Source organism: Chlorocebus sabaeus, chromosome 5 (assembly GCF_047675955.1).
Source record: "Chlorocebus sabaeus isolate Y175 chromosome 5, mChlSab1.0.hap1, whole genome shotgun sequence".
Lineage (NCBI taxonomy): Eukaryota > Metazoa > Chordata > Mammalia > Primates > Cercopithecidae > Chlorocebus > Chlorocebus sabaeus.
This window is the reverse complement of record NC_132908.1, coordinates 28,703,691-28,718,945: the sequence shown is the minus strand read 5'-3', so window position 1 is coordinate 28,718,945 and position 15,255 is coordinate 28,703,691.

Here is a 15,255-nt window from a genome sequence, read left to right as displayed (position 1 = left end):
GAAGGAAAGGGTTTTATAAGGTGCATGAGGAGGCAAAGCCAATTCAGTAACTGGCTACAGTTATGTAGTCCCCTTATTTGAACTGTCCAGGCGGAAATTCCCTGATTATGTAATTAAAGGTTAATTGGTGGTTTGTGGTTGGTTAAGACTGTTTTGTTTTCCTTTAAATTATTTCTGAGAAATGCATGAGTTACGTTTTGGTTTTCTTAGGTAGAAACTCAGGGCCCTACAGCCACTTCAGTCAATTGCCTCCCATTTAATTATTTTAACACTCCACAGGGGGACTGATTTTCCCTGCATTTTCCAAATGTATGGCAAGCAGGGTCTCAAATCCACCACCCTGTTCCCCCAACCTAATTCTTCTAAGGCTTGCAGTAAAATTCTAAATTTTCACTTCCTTCCCCTGATTCTCAGCTGTCAGCTTCCCCTCTGCAATTCACAACGTTATCAACTATTTGCTCTGTATTGTAGATTTCAAGCAGATGCAGCCTGACCATTAGGGCCAAGGCCAAATTGCAAAATAAAAAGTTTGCCTTTATTCTACTCCATCCACGTCTAAACTTTGGAGGTCAAGGCTGTGGACAGATCGGAAGATGTAGTTCCCTCCTCCTGGGGCTCCACATCTTTCATTCACTGATCTCTGGGAAGGAGGATGGGCAGCTGGTGGGTGGCAGGTGGGCAGCAATAGTCTACCTGTAGACAGGTTCACCTAGGCCTTGAAGGATGAGTCAGTGTTTGCCCCACAGACTGAGATGTCAGGGGCAGCATGGAAAAGCACAGAGGTGGAAGGGTAGGTTTCGGGTGTTGTCAGTCCTCTCTGGTTTGGGGAATATAGGCAGTGGAAGAGCCGGCAGGAGCTGGGGTTGCCTTTAGGCAGATACCTGAGAGCACTGGCTTAAGAAGCTTGATTTTGGGTGGATGTGGTGGCTCACGCCTGTGATCCCACCACTTTGGGAGGCCAAGGCAGGTGGATCACCTGAGGTCAGGAGTTCAAGACCAGCCTGGCCAACATGGCAAAACCCCATCTCTACAAAAAATACAAAAACTAGCCAGGCATGGTGGCTGTACCTATCCCAGCTACTTGGGAGGCTGAGACAGGAAAATCTGTTGAACCCAGGAGGCGGAGGTTTCAGTGAGCGAGCGGAGATCGCACCACTACACTCCAGCCTAGGAAACAGAGCAAGACTACTCCATCTCGGGGGAAAAAAAAAAAAAAAAAGCAGCTTGGTTTTGTGAGCAGTGCTCTTCTTAGAAGGGTTGCAAGTGGCACTCTTGAAACAGGAGGTGGGAGATTGAGGGTGGGTGAGTAGGTAAAGGGTGGGGGGCCTTCACAGAGCAGTGACCAGTTTGTGGAGGAAGAAGAATTTCATCCCTGCAGGATGGGTCTTCCATGATACTGAAGGGAGAGCCACATGTGATGCCCAGGAGACAGCTGTCTCCTCAGTCTGAAAAACCTGATTGAGGCCAGGATTGGCTACGAGAGCTGGAAAATGGGAGTATCTTTGAAACCATGGGAGAGGGTGAGGTGAGAATAAGGAGAGGCTGCAGCCCAACACACCTAGCTCAGGACTGGAGGAAGAGGATGGAGCTGGAGAGGGAGGGATGAAGGTGTGGTATTGGTCAGGGAGGAAGAGGAGGAAATGAGCGGTGGCCTGGGTGCTGCTGAGTGGATGGATGCACCTGGGCTGGAGAAACCCCTGGGAGTTGGCCCCGAGGGTGGCCTTGGTGATGTGGGGAGAGTGGTTTGGACGTGAGCTCAGGTGGAAGCTAAACTGTAGTTGGCCCAGGAGCAGTCGAGGAGGGATGCACGGGATGTGGAAGGAAGAAGGTGGAGGCCTGCAGTTGCACCAAGGGTGATCTGGGACTGTGGAGCCGAGGCTCGGGGGGGGGAGGGGGGGCATGCGGACACAGTTCTATAAGACTTGTGCCCATCCAGGTGGTATGAGGCGGACAGTCCTCCCTCACCAGCAAGGCCCATCCGACTCGGTGCCTTACTTGTCACCCCCAGAGCCACCATCACTCATGTTCTTGAATGGGAACCACCTGGAGAGCCTGAAAAAGGAGGAGCGTGAAAGAGGAAGGAGGAGGCTGAGCCACCCTGGGAACATAGGCTGGATAAGTCCAAGCCAGGAGATGACACCACTAAATAGAAGTCACCACTCAGGATTCGGGCTTTTCTGTGGAGATCCCAGCCCCGAGATCTAGCTCTTCTCCCTGCAGGTATGATGGAGGAGTGGAGCTGGGGACCAGGGCTTGAACCTGCTGGGGAGGATGAGGCTGGAAAGCCCAGCTTTGCCCTAGCTCCTCCTAACCCCGTGCTAGCATGGTGGACCTGGGAATGGAGTCCGGGTTCAGTTACTGCCTTATCGCTAGAGGACAGCTACCAGCTGGGCCTACTAGCCCTGTTCAGGGAGAGGAGTGGGAGCAGGTAGGTAATGTCAGGTCCCAGGACACCCTAGTTTCTTGCTCTGTGCCCTCAGGCAAGTCACCTCTCTCTGGGCCATGACTTTACCATCTGTCACAGGGGCCTGGGGGGTGGTATCGGGTGTTCTCCAAGGACAGAGCAAACCTGGAGGACTTGCAGGCTGGTAACTTGGTGGGGAGCCGGGCAAGGCCCTCTCATGTCCTCTCTGCTCCCAGGCTTGGGCCCTGGAGCACCCCTTCAGGAAGGAAAAGGCCATTTCCCCTAGCGTGCCCGGCCCTTGGCACTAGGCAAGGGCAAGAGCAAGCCTGTCTTTCTCCCTCCCCGCTTTCTTCCAACTCCCTCGCCTCTGCTCCGGGGTTGCTCTTAGGCTGCAGGAAGAGTCAGTGGGGCCAGGCTCTGTCCTGCACTTGGGCACACAGGTGCCAATGGGCAGGCTGTATATGGATGGCCTGAAATGTAAAAGCCAAAAGTGGGAAACTGAGTATTTCAGACATATATTCTCAGGACCCAGGTGTTTGGGGCTGGGGAAAGGGGTGTGTCCCTGCTCCCTACCATGTGGCCTCTCACCAGGGTGGTCCAGGCCTTCTCCCTGGCAGGTGTCCCTGCAGGAGATGGTGCTGGAGATCCACCGGGTGTTCATGGACCATGAATACCCATGTCCCCGCCTCACTTCTCACTGCACCCGGGTGGCAGCACGCTGGACCACCTCTCAGAGCTGCGCAGCATGGCGGGGCCGCAGGCGGGCTTGGTGCTCCATGTGGTGGAAGGTTGGCCCAGAAGTTGGGCTGTCTGCACAGGGAGGGCCCCTGTGAGCAGGGCCAGGCAACACTTCACTGCCCCAGCTGGGGCCTGTGTGTCACAGACGAGCTTGTGGAGGTGGGACTGGAGCACAGGTCTGCTTTTCAGGGCATCATACCCGCATCTCTAACTTCATGGCCTGGGGTGAAAAAACAGTTGAAATTCTGAAAAGAAAGGCAAGCAGTACGAAGCTAGGGCTTGGAATCAGCACAATTAAATTCTGAAAAGATGAGCACTTAGTCTCCTAAAGAAACTAAAAAGTTTTACAGTCCTTGAGTGGGGAAATCGGCTCCAAGCAGCACCATGGGCTGGTGTGGTGAGCCTGGCTTGGTTGCCAAATAAAAGCTTCCGTAGACTCATTCCCTGGGCGAAGCACTCAGGTTCCCGGGGCCTGACTACTTATTAAGACTATTTGTGGAAAAGGTCTCTAGCTCAAGGGGGCCCACAGTTCATCACAACCTCTCCCCTCCCCCCCAAAAAATGACCATTAAAATCCCATGAAACTCAATGTGGGCGTTGAATTTGGCAGCCCTAGAAAGTTCTCAGGCCACCCCTGCATGAAGGCTGCCCCAGGAGAGCTGGGCGAGGCTGCAGAGGTCTCACAGTGCCAAAAGCCCTGCCCGCCCGACACACTAGCGCACAAAAAGCAGGAGGCCTTGTGGGCTCCCCAAGGCCTGTGTGTGCTTCAGAAGCAACTGGCAGGAGGTGCTTTGCAAGCAAGGATTCTTGCCCTCAGCCAGCCAGGGTGTGTGTGTGTGTGTGTGTGTGTGTGTGTGTGTACGTGCGTGCATGCACATGTGTGTGTTGAAACCAAAACTCTAGCTTATGTGTCCATAGCGGAATTTGAAAATGGAAGCCTAAAGTTGAAAATTAAAATCATCCATGAAGCTTCCTTGCCAACTATTTTCTGAGCTGGGTGGGTTGTTCCAGGATGCAGGACCCTGGGAGCACCTGCCCCTCTCCTGTTCCTGACAGAGCCCTGCGCAGTGCATGAGGCCTGCGGTGACGAGTGCCACATCTGAGACCGCTCAGGAGCCTGGACCCAGGTGATGCAGCTCCTTGTCCTTCCTGAGCGTCTTCACTGACAGTGGCCTGGGAGGTGCGGAGGCATTGGGGCCAGAGATTGGACGGGGGCAGAGGGGCAGGAGCAAGGAGGTCAGAGGCTGACGAAGGGGGCTCAAGGCCAGACCTTTCCACCTGGAGGAGCCTGGGCCTGAGGAACCCAGACCAGGGCCACAGTTAGAGGCAGCTGGCCCTGGGTGCTTGTGTGCCGACCACCAGCCTCGGGTCCCACAGGCAGCAGGAGCAGAAAGGCTTGGAGATGGACCCCACCGACTGCACATTACCCAAGCACATCCTGCTCGGAAACCTGGAACAGCCACTGTGTCTCCTGTAGCCCCAGAACAGTAACTAAAAGGTGGGACTCCAGGGAGGAGCAAGGAAGAGGATCCCCGGGTGGGTGGAGGGCCACACACCAGGAGGCTTGGCCCATTCATGCTTGGCCATTCCTGTAGCCCCTGAAAGTGCTCACCTTGAGCGGCTGGCACCTGTCTCCTGGGAATTGCAAAAGATTCCAAGTCTCCCTCTAGGGAGCTGTGAGCCAGCTCTGGCGAGAGCAGCCCTGGGAGCGGCGCCCATGTGCTTCTGACTCACCTTTCAGGGCAGCATCTCAGGGCCAGGAAAACCCGGAGCAGGTGAGGGCCTTGATGAAGAAGGCGCCTGTGGCAGGGACCTGAGATTGGTGGGCGGCCCCATCTGCCTTTCCCCTGCCTGCCATGGGGTCCAGTACCACCCATTCGAGAGAGGCCACCTCATTCCAGGTGTGCAGCTGGATGGCCCCTGTGACGGAGCACACTGTGGACTGGATGTGTGGAGAGGCGCCTGCACCTCGGGCCTGGGCTGTGAGGAGCACATTCCTGCACAGGGGCCTGTGACCTGGCCCGGTCCTCACTGGGAACCCCCTTCCTTCCTGGGTGCCAGGTGGGGTTCTCTGCACTTCCCTGAGGCTCCCCGCGGTTCTGTTCATTGGGAAGTCTGGGACTGTGTCTGGGGAGAGAGGAGAAGGGACTTCCCAGGGCAGGTTGCAGTGCATAGGCTGAGCCCATGTCTCCGTCCCTGGTCCCTCTGCAGCCCCAGTACTGGAACGAGGAGCTGCAGATGATGAGGGACCTGCCCTACAGGAACCAACCTGAGCAGCTGCTTCAAGAAAAAGCCATGTTCAAGGTTCCGAAGCCCCTGGTGAGTTAGTGACAGCCTCACAGCCTCAGGCCCACCTGTCTCCTGCTGGAACGTTTTCTTCTGTACAGGAGGGAAGTGAGGGAAGCCGGCAGTCCCAGCCCTGTCAGGTGCCCTGAAGGCCCATCAGGTTTGCCCTGCAAGGCCTTCTAGCCTTCTGCTTCCTGGGAGACCATCCCAGCACCTTTCCCTGACTTCTTTGAGACTTTGAGTCCCTGGGAGGAGAAGGTCCTCCCTGCTATCTGGGCTGAGTGGCCAGGGCCATCCAGCTTCCCACCCTCAACTGACTGCCATGGGGCCCTCCCCTGAGCACGTGGTGCCCAGCCATGGCCCTTCTAGGGCAGGGGCTCACTGACATAGCACTTGCAGCTTGCTGGGGCTTAAAAGTCATTAGTGTTGTTACTGAGAGAAATGAGGAAAGAATAATTGTTTAAAAAGAAAATCTCTCCTAAACTTACTGCCTAGAGGTGATCATGGAAGAAGTAACAGCCATAATTTCCTGGGTACTAACTTTACCAGGATAATTCCAAGTGCTTTATAAGCATTATTTCCTACAATCTTTTGGACCCCTTGTAAATGTCAATACTTTTTGTCATCATTGTATAGACAAGAAACTGGGACTGAAGTTACTGCCCAGGTTTGCCTGGCACACAACTGGTGGATCTTGAACCTGCCCCAGCCCTCAGGCTCCTTGTTGACCACTAAACTCTGAGCCTCCTTAAGCATAAGTGTTTCATTTTTTCAAAAAATGATTTTCTTGCCCTTCTGTAAATATAAGGAAACTGAGGCAAGGGTCTCTGGCTCCCAAGGCAGGCCTGGTTGCCTCCCCCATCTTGGTGAGCTGGGCCAGGTGGATTTAGCCTGAGGCTTTTGTGGGCGTGGCCTCTCACCCTCCCAGCCTTGGTCCCTCCCAGGTACACAGCAACTTCAGAGTGGCAGCCACATGGGGCGTTGGTCAGGGAGGCATCGTCATGGCCATCAGCCCCAGTGAGGAGACCAAGCTGCAGATGTTCACGTGGAGCTGCGTCATCTTCAGCCTGGGCTTTGTTGTTAGTGGCCACTACAAGGACTTTGCTGGGGACGTGGCAGCCTCCACAGCATTCACCAGTGACCTGAACGGTTAGCACTGGCACAATGCAGTGGACATGGAGGGTCTGTACACGCTGGACACGGCAGAGGTGGATGACCGCGGCCACTGGGTCAGGTTCCAGTCCTCGTCCCTGGCATCCTGGAGTGGGACCAGGAGCAGAGTGTCATCTGTGGCTCCACTGACTTTGCAAGACAATGGTGTGGCCCCTGTGTTGCCTGGATCTGCTGGAGCACGAGTTGGCTGCTCAAGACCCTGCGCCACTGCACGCTCAACCACTGCGACGCGGAGGCGGAGCTCTTCTCGGTTGAGGGCATGGGCATCACTGGCAACGACAGGTGCTGCTATGTTCTCTACCTGCTGAGCCCACTGCCCCGACCTCAGCTCCCTGCCTGTGCCCCACAAGGAGCTGCCAGAGGAGTGCTCCCATGCCAGCTTCCCCTGCACCCATAGGCATAGGTTCTGTCGCCTGTGCCAGGAGCTGGTGGACGCCTTCGTGGAGCACAGTTGAGGAGCAGCCCTTTGAGGCTGGGGCTACAGCCAGCTGCACCCTGCTGCGGGCATGGGGCACCTGGGTTGTTCTGGGGCTGGATCATTGAAGAAAGAAGCTCTGGACAGTGAAGAAGAGCTTGTTCTGGCCACACTCACTAGAGCCCCTTTCCCATCCCCCACCCACCTGCTATCAGGCTCCCAGATGCAGAATCTGGAGCTTTGTATTGGTTGTAAGCCAGTGAGCAGTGAAACCAGTGACCCAGCTGAGCTGTGCTGTTCTCCTAAGGAGGGTTTGGAAGTTGCTGGGTGGTTTGTGAAGGTCACAGTCCCTGAGTGTTAGTGCTGCTGGTTTTTAGTGCTTAGGAGTTGGCCATGTTACATTTCCCATACCATGAGTAACTCTTTTCCAGAAGCCAGTGGCATTCCTGTCTCTGTTGAGAGTCCTGGTCTGAATGTGGACCCCTTCTCCTCCACCTCCATACTCTGGCTGTCTTCCTCCTGTCTGGGGAGATCTGGCAGCCACCACCTTGTTGCTTGGGTCTGTGAGAGCAAAGCTGAGTTCTGGTCAGCCTTGCCGCAGGAGAAGGATGCCAACACCCAGGTGGGCTGTGGCAGGGCTGGCAGGCTGAGCTGCGCCTGTAGGCTGTGGGCGGCTGATCATTTCCTGCCTCTGCTCTCTCCCGTTTTTGGGTGAGAACCATGAGAAGGAAAGCTCCAAGAACCTCAAGTGCCCGGCCCAGCAGCGCTCTGTGAACGGTTGATACCGGTCGGCTGCAGCGCCAGCATCCTGTCCTCCACATGTGTGCCTGGGTGGAGCCAGGCCCCGACCCGGCCCGGGTAGGATGAGTCTCACTCACAGCTCATCCTCCCCACGGCCCCTCAGTTCACAGCCCCCAGCCTGGCCAGCGTCTTGGAGCAGCTCCAGGTCATCAGTGATGTCCTCTTCATTCTTCTTAGCTGAGGCCCCTCCATGGCTCCCTACTTAGAAGTTGGCCTTTAGTTTTTTAAGATATGTAATAGGCTGACATGGCTCAAAATTGAAAAGTGTAGCCAGTGATGAGAAGTTCTTTGTGAATCCTTCCAGAAATACTCCATGTGATCTTTTTCCCCCTCTTTTCTTTCTTTGGAATTGTGGCATGCCACGGATGAAGGTTATTATTGTTTACTTCATTTAACAATATATCTTGGTGATCTTGCATTTCAGTTCCTAAGGAGTGGCTTTATTCCTTCCCCGGCTGCCTCTGGTTCCAGTGCTAAGTGTGCCTTAGGAGCAGGCCCTAAGGACTCCCTCAGCGCTGTCACAAGCAGTGCTGCCTTCAGGAGCCCCTAACCTCCTGCCTTTTCTCCCCTCAGTGTGGGAAAGGGGTTTGGTCAGCCAGGGGTGTCAGCAACCCTGTCCCATGCCCATTGTCTACACCTAATCTGGTGGCAGGGAGGCCACAGAGTACAGCGACTGGAACCGGGTGTGAGGGTGAGAGGCAGCTGGGCCCTAGGCCAAGTCAAGTGCATGGAATCCTGACTGTCAGCAATCAGGGATCTTTCTGCTTTTGGGAGGGAAGTACTTGTTCCACGCGTCTCACTGAATATGGCACGGAGCTTGATCTGTCCCAAGTGGGAGTTTAACCAGCCTAGAGGGGGCCCGGTGTCCTGGCCCAGTCTGACACCTACCTCTTCTCCCACCTTCTACTCCCCCAGAAGACTAGGAGAATCTGAAAGCAGAGGTGGTGCAGTGCCACTAGCTGTAGGAGTCCAGAAAAACAGGGATAGGGCATTCTGGAAGGTCAACGCAGGCAGATCCCATGAGCTCAAGAGTTGGAGACCAGCCTAGGAAACATGACGAAACCCCATCTACAAAAAAATGCAAAAATTAGCCTGGTGTGGTGGCGCAACCTATAGTCCCAGCTACTCGGCAGGCTGAGGTGGGGGGATTGCTTGAGCCTGAGAGGTCCAGGCTGCAGTGAGCCATGATTGTACCACTGCACTCCAGTCTGGGTGATAGAGTGAGACCCTGCCTCAAAAAACAAACAACAGGAAAAAAAAAAAAAAAACAGAGCTAGGGCTGAGGAGCCTATGGCCACTGAGCCTGAGCCACTGGGGCCAGAGGCACTGAGCTCCCGGCCCTGTGGCTGCCAAGGATCCTTATTCCTCGAGCTTGTAGGGATCAAAAGGGAGAGTCAGACAGTCAGTGGCCCTGTTATCCATGTTGCAGATTCCAGGAGAAGGGGGCATGCTCACAGATTAGAGGAAGTGAGCCCCTCTTCCATGTTCCACCCCCACCATCCTCCTGGGTCTCCAGCCTACATGCCCCTCTAGAAGATGCTTTTGCACTGGTTCAGTGAATATATGATGCAAAGGCCTAATTGAAGACCTGTGAATGGCATGTACGGTCCTCAGTTCCCAGCTGTGGGGCCCCTCAGGCTCCCATATTCCCCTCAGCCTCCCCATCTTACATTAGGGGTGTGGAGTGCGTCCATGGCCACCAGTATTGATCTCTCCCTCCCAGCCTGTACATCGCCCTGAGGCAGTTCTGAGTGGATGACATGCAGATGGGATTCCTCAGCTCATTTGCATGGCTGACGTTATGGCTGCTGCTTTTACTGCCACAATTCCCAGGCCCAACCTGCCTTAATGTCTAAGTTTTAAGCCAAAAAAGATGGGGAGCCAGAGCTTTGTGGCAGGGCTGGGGGTTGGGGTGCACTTTAGTTTTGTGGCAGGATGAAGGCTGCAGTGGTTTTATTAGTCATGATTGGCCTGGCCATAGCTCCAGGCTGAGAGGGACAGGTTTGTCAGTGGTGGTCCCCCAGATGTCCCTGTGCCCAGCCCTGGCCTGTCTGCCCTCAGGCCCAGCAGGAGGTGCTGCCACAGGCTCTGACTGGCCTCCCTACTCCCTGTACCCCAGATGGACAGAACCTTGGGATCTACAGTTGGAATGTATCATTCTCCCCATTTTTACCCGAGCTGCCTGACACAGGGAGGGTGGGGTTGGTAAAGAGCGTGGGGAACCAGGGTTGACATGGATCCTGGGGAAAGGTTACAGACACAGGAGGGCTTGTCACCTCTCTGTGGAGCCCCGCTGCTTATCACACAGCACCTTCTGCGGAGACTAGCTCTGAGGGTGGCAGGGGACCCCACGGGCCATGGCTGCCGCCTCTCTGCCCCTGTCTGTGCCTGCTGTGGGAGCCTGGACTGGGGGAGAACATTGCTGCCCTGTGAGCCTGAGGGAGCCTGTCTGGCTGTGACCACTACGTGGGGCTTTGCAGAGAGCCGCTTATGGATATGGTGTCACCAGACACCTTGTTTCAGAGGGAGTGGGCATGAGCTAGCAAGTGAAGCACCCCCACAGCTTCTCAGGAACTTTTTCTCATTTTTAAACCATCATGTCTTCATTTCACATTGGAATAAAGTGAGGTTTTGAAACCCGCTGCCCCAGTCTCTGGATTGTGAGGGCTGTTGTCAGGTTACTAGGAGAGGATAATGTATAAATTAGGTCAAATTCAAGGTTATGCTTACAATGTCGTCTGAGTGGATGGTAAGAGGGTGGAGTCACAGGCACTCAGCTGGGATTTACCTGGCCCAGTCACTAGACTCATGGGATTGTGGCACAGGTGAACATCCCCTGTCATTGGAGACAGAAGAAAAAAGGCTGGAGTGCAGGGCGGGTGGGGGAGGGGTGCCAGGATGTGGGGTCAGACCCTGGGCATGCTGGACCTGTTAGGTCACTGAGCATCTGGGCACCTGCTCCTGTCCCCTTCAGTTGAAGTGAGGTTGGCAGCACTCCCCAGAAGGCATGCAGTGCTGGGAGAGTGGAGGAGGGTCTGACGTTTGCCATCCTGTGGTAGTTTTTAGAGCTCACTAGACGCTTGTGGAGAGCTAATGACATGAGAAGAAGGCAGCCTGCCTTGATGGGCCGTAGGGATAGAGCCTGCGATGTGAGAAGCGGGTGTGTGGAGGTGGCCTGTCTACAAGAGGGAAGTTTGAGGCTCATTGTAGTGGCACCATCTCAGCTCACTGCAGCTGGTGGCTGATGCCAGGCCATCCCTCTCCAGAGCACGGAGGCCCTCGGCCTCAGGTATAATTGAATGCCTTTTGGGATGCTTGGATAGTCCTTTATCTCTGGAAATTCAGAAAAGAAAAAAAAAATCCAATCCTCATTTCTGTTAGTTTCCTTGAGCCAACTGGAAAAAAAGATGTCCCAGACCTCGAGATTTTAAGTGACACCCAAGGAAAGCCACCAGTGCATTGGCCATTGAAGCCTCCTGTGTGCTCCCCAAAACCCCCAGCAGTTCCCTCTGCAGTCCCACAGTTATGTCCTGAGCAGTGGGGTATGGAGTCGTGAGAGAGGTGCTAAGGGATAGGTTGAGGGTCTTTATTGTTAAAAAGTTGTTTTAAAGGTGTCCAAATGTCCTCCTTCTTAAACTTAATTAGCTAATTAGTTGCCTTATACAAGCAGAACCAGGTAAGGGAAAGCAAGTGCATTTCAAGCCCCAGCTCACCCCTTAAATTAGCTGTAATACCCGCAGCAGGTGGCCCCACCTCAATGAGCCCCTCTCCCATTTAAGAAAAAATAAGAACTAATGTGGGGACGGGGCCTGGAGCTTTACCCAGTCAGGGGCGTCGGAGTGGAAATCGTCCAATCGGGAGCAGCTGGAGAGCAGGGGCTGCTTCCGGGATGGGGGCGGGGGGCCTTTGTTGACTGCAGTGAGAGCTGGGTCTCTTCACCAGCGCTGCCAGTCCTTCCATCTGGGAGGCGAAGGCGGCTTCGCGTTCTGGGAATAGACAGAACCTTTGTTGATCTGTGACCTGCAGGCACTGGGAGATCCGTAGCTAAGACGCCAGGACATCCCTGAAGCTGGGAAATGGTGAATGTGCCGGGTCTGGGGTCCCCAGAGGAGGGAGAGGGGCGTTCGGAAGCGGCGGGAACCCGCTTTGGGGACACCCAGGCCTGCCCGCGGTCAGCCCTCGGGTCTGGGCCCCAAGTCCCTGCGGGCACAACTCGGCCCTCGATCCCCTCCGCCACAAGGTGGTGACCGGGTCGGCCGCCAGGCTCCCGCGCCCTGTCCCGATCCCCCGGGGCCACCTCGGCCCTGACCCGAGCCGTCTCTAGGCAGCTCCGCGCCACATCCCGGAGTCTCCCCAGATTGTGCGGTGAGAACGGGAGTATATCAGGGGAAACCCCGGCTCCGCGTGTGATTCTTATGTGGGAAGAAACTGTGCCCTGTGGGATCCCCAGTCTCCTTTTTCCTCCTACAAATTAAAGGGGCTCACCCTTAAAGCTTAGAAGGGCTTATTTGGGCAAACAGCGATTGGTGAAATGGGAAGCCTGCCGCCGTGGTTTGTGGTTTAGGGTCCTCTGGAGCGGCGATTTCAAAATCCCAGGGCTTAACTTGGAAATGCTGTTGGGGAAAAGAAATAGGGACAATCTGTCTTCCACTATGGCTGTAGAAGACGAATACATTTCCACAGAAAGTGTGCTAGATTAAATTGGTCAATTACAAACATTCATTAAAACGTCAGGGCCTCTCTTTTGCAGTGGAGGATTTGTGACAGTGGATATCTCTGTTCCATATTCTACTGCTATCTGGATGTCCGAGTTTAATGCCAAATTTTATGAGACAGAACTTGGCACCTCCTAGAAGTGTTCACATATACTAAATTATCTGCTGTTATGGAAATAATTAAATGACATGTTTCTTGCCCGAAAGAGGTATTGTGGCCTGACCTGTTGAAGTATAAAGTGTAAGTGCCTTGCCGTTTCCTTCCTTTCTATAAAAACGGTGTTTGAGTGATTTTGCTGTTTTCCTGAAACCTGTTAGGTCACTGAACATCTGACTGGCTGGGCACCTGCCCCTGTCCCTTCAGTTGAAGTAGGATTGGCAGCACTCCCCAGAAGGTGTGCAGTGCCAGGAGAGTGGAGGAGAGTCTGACGTTTGCTATCCTGGGGTAGGTTTTAGAGCTCGCTCCATGCTTGTGGAGAGCTGATGGGATGAGAAGAAGGCATCCCACCTTGATGGACCTAAGGGGCAGAGCCTGCGAAGTGAGAAGCAGGTGTGTGGAATAACCCTGACTGAGCAGTAGAAGACCTCAGCCTTCTTTGAGTCTGCAAAAGGAGGTCATTGAAGGCCCAGATAGTTCTTCCTGGGGAGCGCCCCCTTCAGCTGTCCCTGAGGTTCACAGCAGCCATGGAGGGAGCCCTTTGTACTGGGAGAAGCTGCAGAGTTCTGGAAAGCAGGGGATTCACAGGCAGATGTGGTCGAGGTTAGGCTGGAAGGGAGGTTAAGAGGCTCTTTCTGAGGGTAGAATTGTTAGTGTCCTGGGACTGTTTCTTGACGTTGTCAAATAAGACATCTGGATATAGGTAAGAAGTTCCTTAATTTTAAAGGAATATTGCAAGAGGAGGAAAACACCAACTGTAAGATTTTTGTGGATCTCACAGTTGAGGCAGAAAAGGCCTTTATTTCATAGGAGCAAATGTGATTCAAGGTGGGAGAGGAAGGGCACGACTCTGGGGCAAAATCAGATCCCTGATCAGAGAATGTTTCACCCTGAAGTCAGCCTGTTCTTGGGAGGGGCATGAAGAGGGGTTGAACATTGGCTCAGGCTATGGGTGGGACAAAGCCCAGGGACCTGGAGAAGGGGAGTAACTTCAGCAAGTTTGGTTAACACATATTTTGTTCTGACCACCAAAGACAGAATTCTTTATTTAATTGCTTATTTTGGGGGAAAAATGAAACAGGAGAGTCTGTGGCTTTGTGATGCCTAAAACAGGGAGCATCATCTAAGTCATAACAGGAAGAGGATTCTTTGCAGTAAGCTGCTCTTGGAGAACACAAAGGAAGGGTGATTTCTTTCATCACAGCTGCTTCCCAGGGTTAACTACCTACTTTATCTTTCCCTGACTCCTTTCTCTTGCCCTACACATCTCTTCCATTAGGCTGAGTTGTATCTTTTATAATATGGTCAATGCAATTACAGTCTTTGCTGAGTTCTCTGAGTTTTTGTATAAAATTAATGAACTTGAGTAGCGTATTATGGGAGACCCCAATTTATAGACAATAGCTCAGAAGTGTAGATGGACCCTGGGGAATTGTGACTGGCATCTGTAGAGGGGGCAGTGTTGTGGCACTGAACTCTGAACTTGTGGGGTCTGTGCTGCCTCTGGGTGGTGTCAGAACTGAGTTGTTGGACAACCAGTTGGTGTTGGAGAATTGACTGGTGTTCAGCAAACTCCACATATTTATTGTCGGAAAAAAGGCAGCACAGGGACCTGGGCTGGAGAGAGACTCTGGGTGTCTCCAGGAAGAGAGGCTGTATTCTCCTACACACAAGCTGTCACCCTATACATTGTCCTGTTATTGACATCTCCTCCCAGGGAGAGAAGCGACTGAGGATAGAAAGGGAAGAAGTTCTGAGAACAGACCCCTGCCCCCACTGTGCTGCCACCACATAATTCCCACCCACTCTGAACACACCCACTAGGCACTGACGTGGCCACGCCCCTTTCAGGACAAGACATGACCCTCAGGAATTGTGCCCGTAGCACCTTTGCTCCCAGAGTTTCCTGCCAAAATTCCCATACAAGTGCCTAAAGGACTCCTGGCTCATCCCTGTCCCCAGACCCTGAAACTGCAGCAGCAACCCAGTCCCTCCATCAACCTAGGCTTGTGGACTACCCGATCATAGTCTCATCTGCCTGCATGGACACAGGAATAAGTCAGAACCCTGTCTAGGCCAGTATCTGTAGCACAAACCAGTCCTTCCACCAATTCTGCACTGCCCCCCATGCGAGAGTTCTTAGTAGCACCTTCCCTTCTGCCTTTTACTTCCCCACAGACCCTGACAGGGTCTCACTCTGTCGCCCAGGCTGGAGTGCAGTGGCATGATCATGCAGCGGCATGATCATGCAGCCTCGACCTCCTTGGGTTCAGGTGATCCTCCCACCTCAGCCTCCCGAATCACTGGGACTAGAGGCATGTGCCCCCCACATCTGGCTAATTTTTGTAGAGACAGGGTCTTACTATGTTGCCCAGCTCATCACGAACTCCTGGGCTCAAGTGATCCACCTGCCCCTGCCTCCCAAAGTGCTGGGATTACAAGCCCACAAACCCCTTTTTACATGCACGTAGCGTGTCCCAGGCCAATCCTCAGGTGCCTGAATCCAGCACCTGCTGGAATTCAGATGTCCATGAATTCAAGATTGTGGCCCTAGATCTCACAGTTG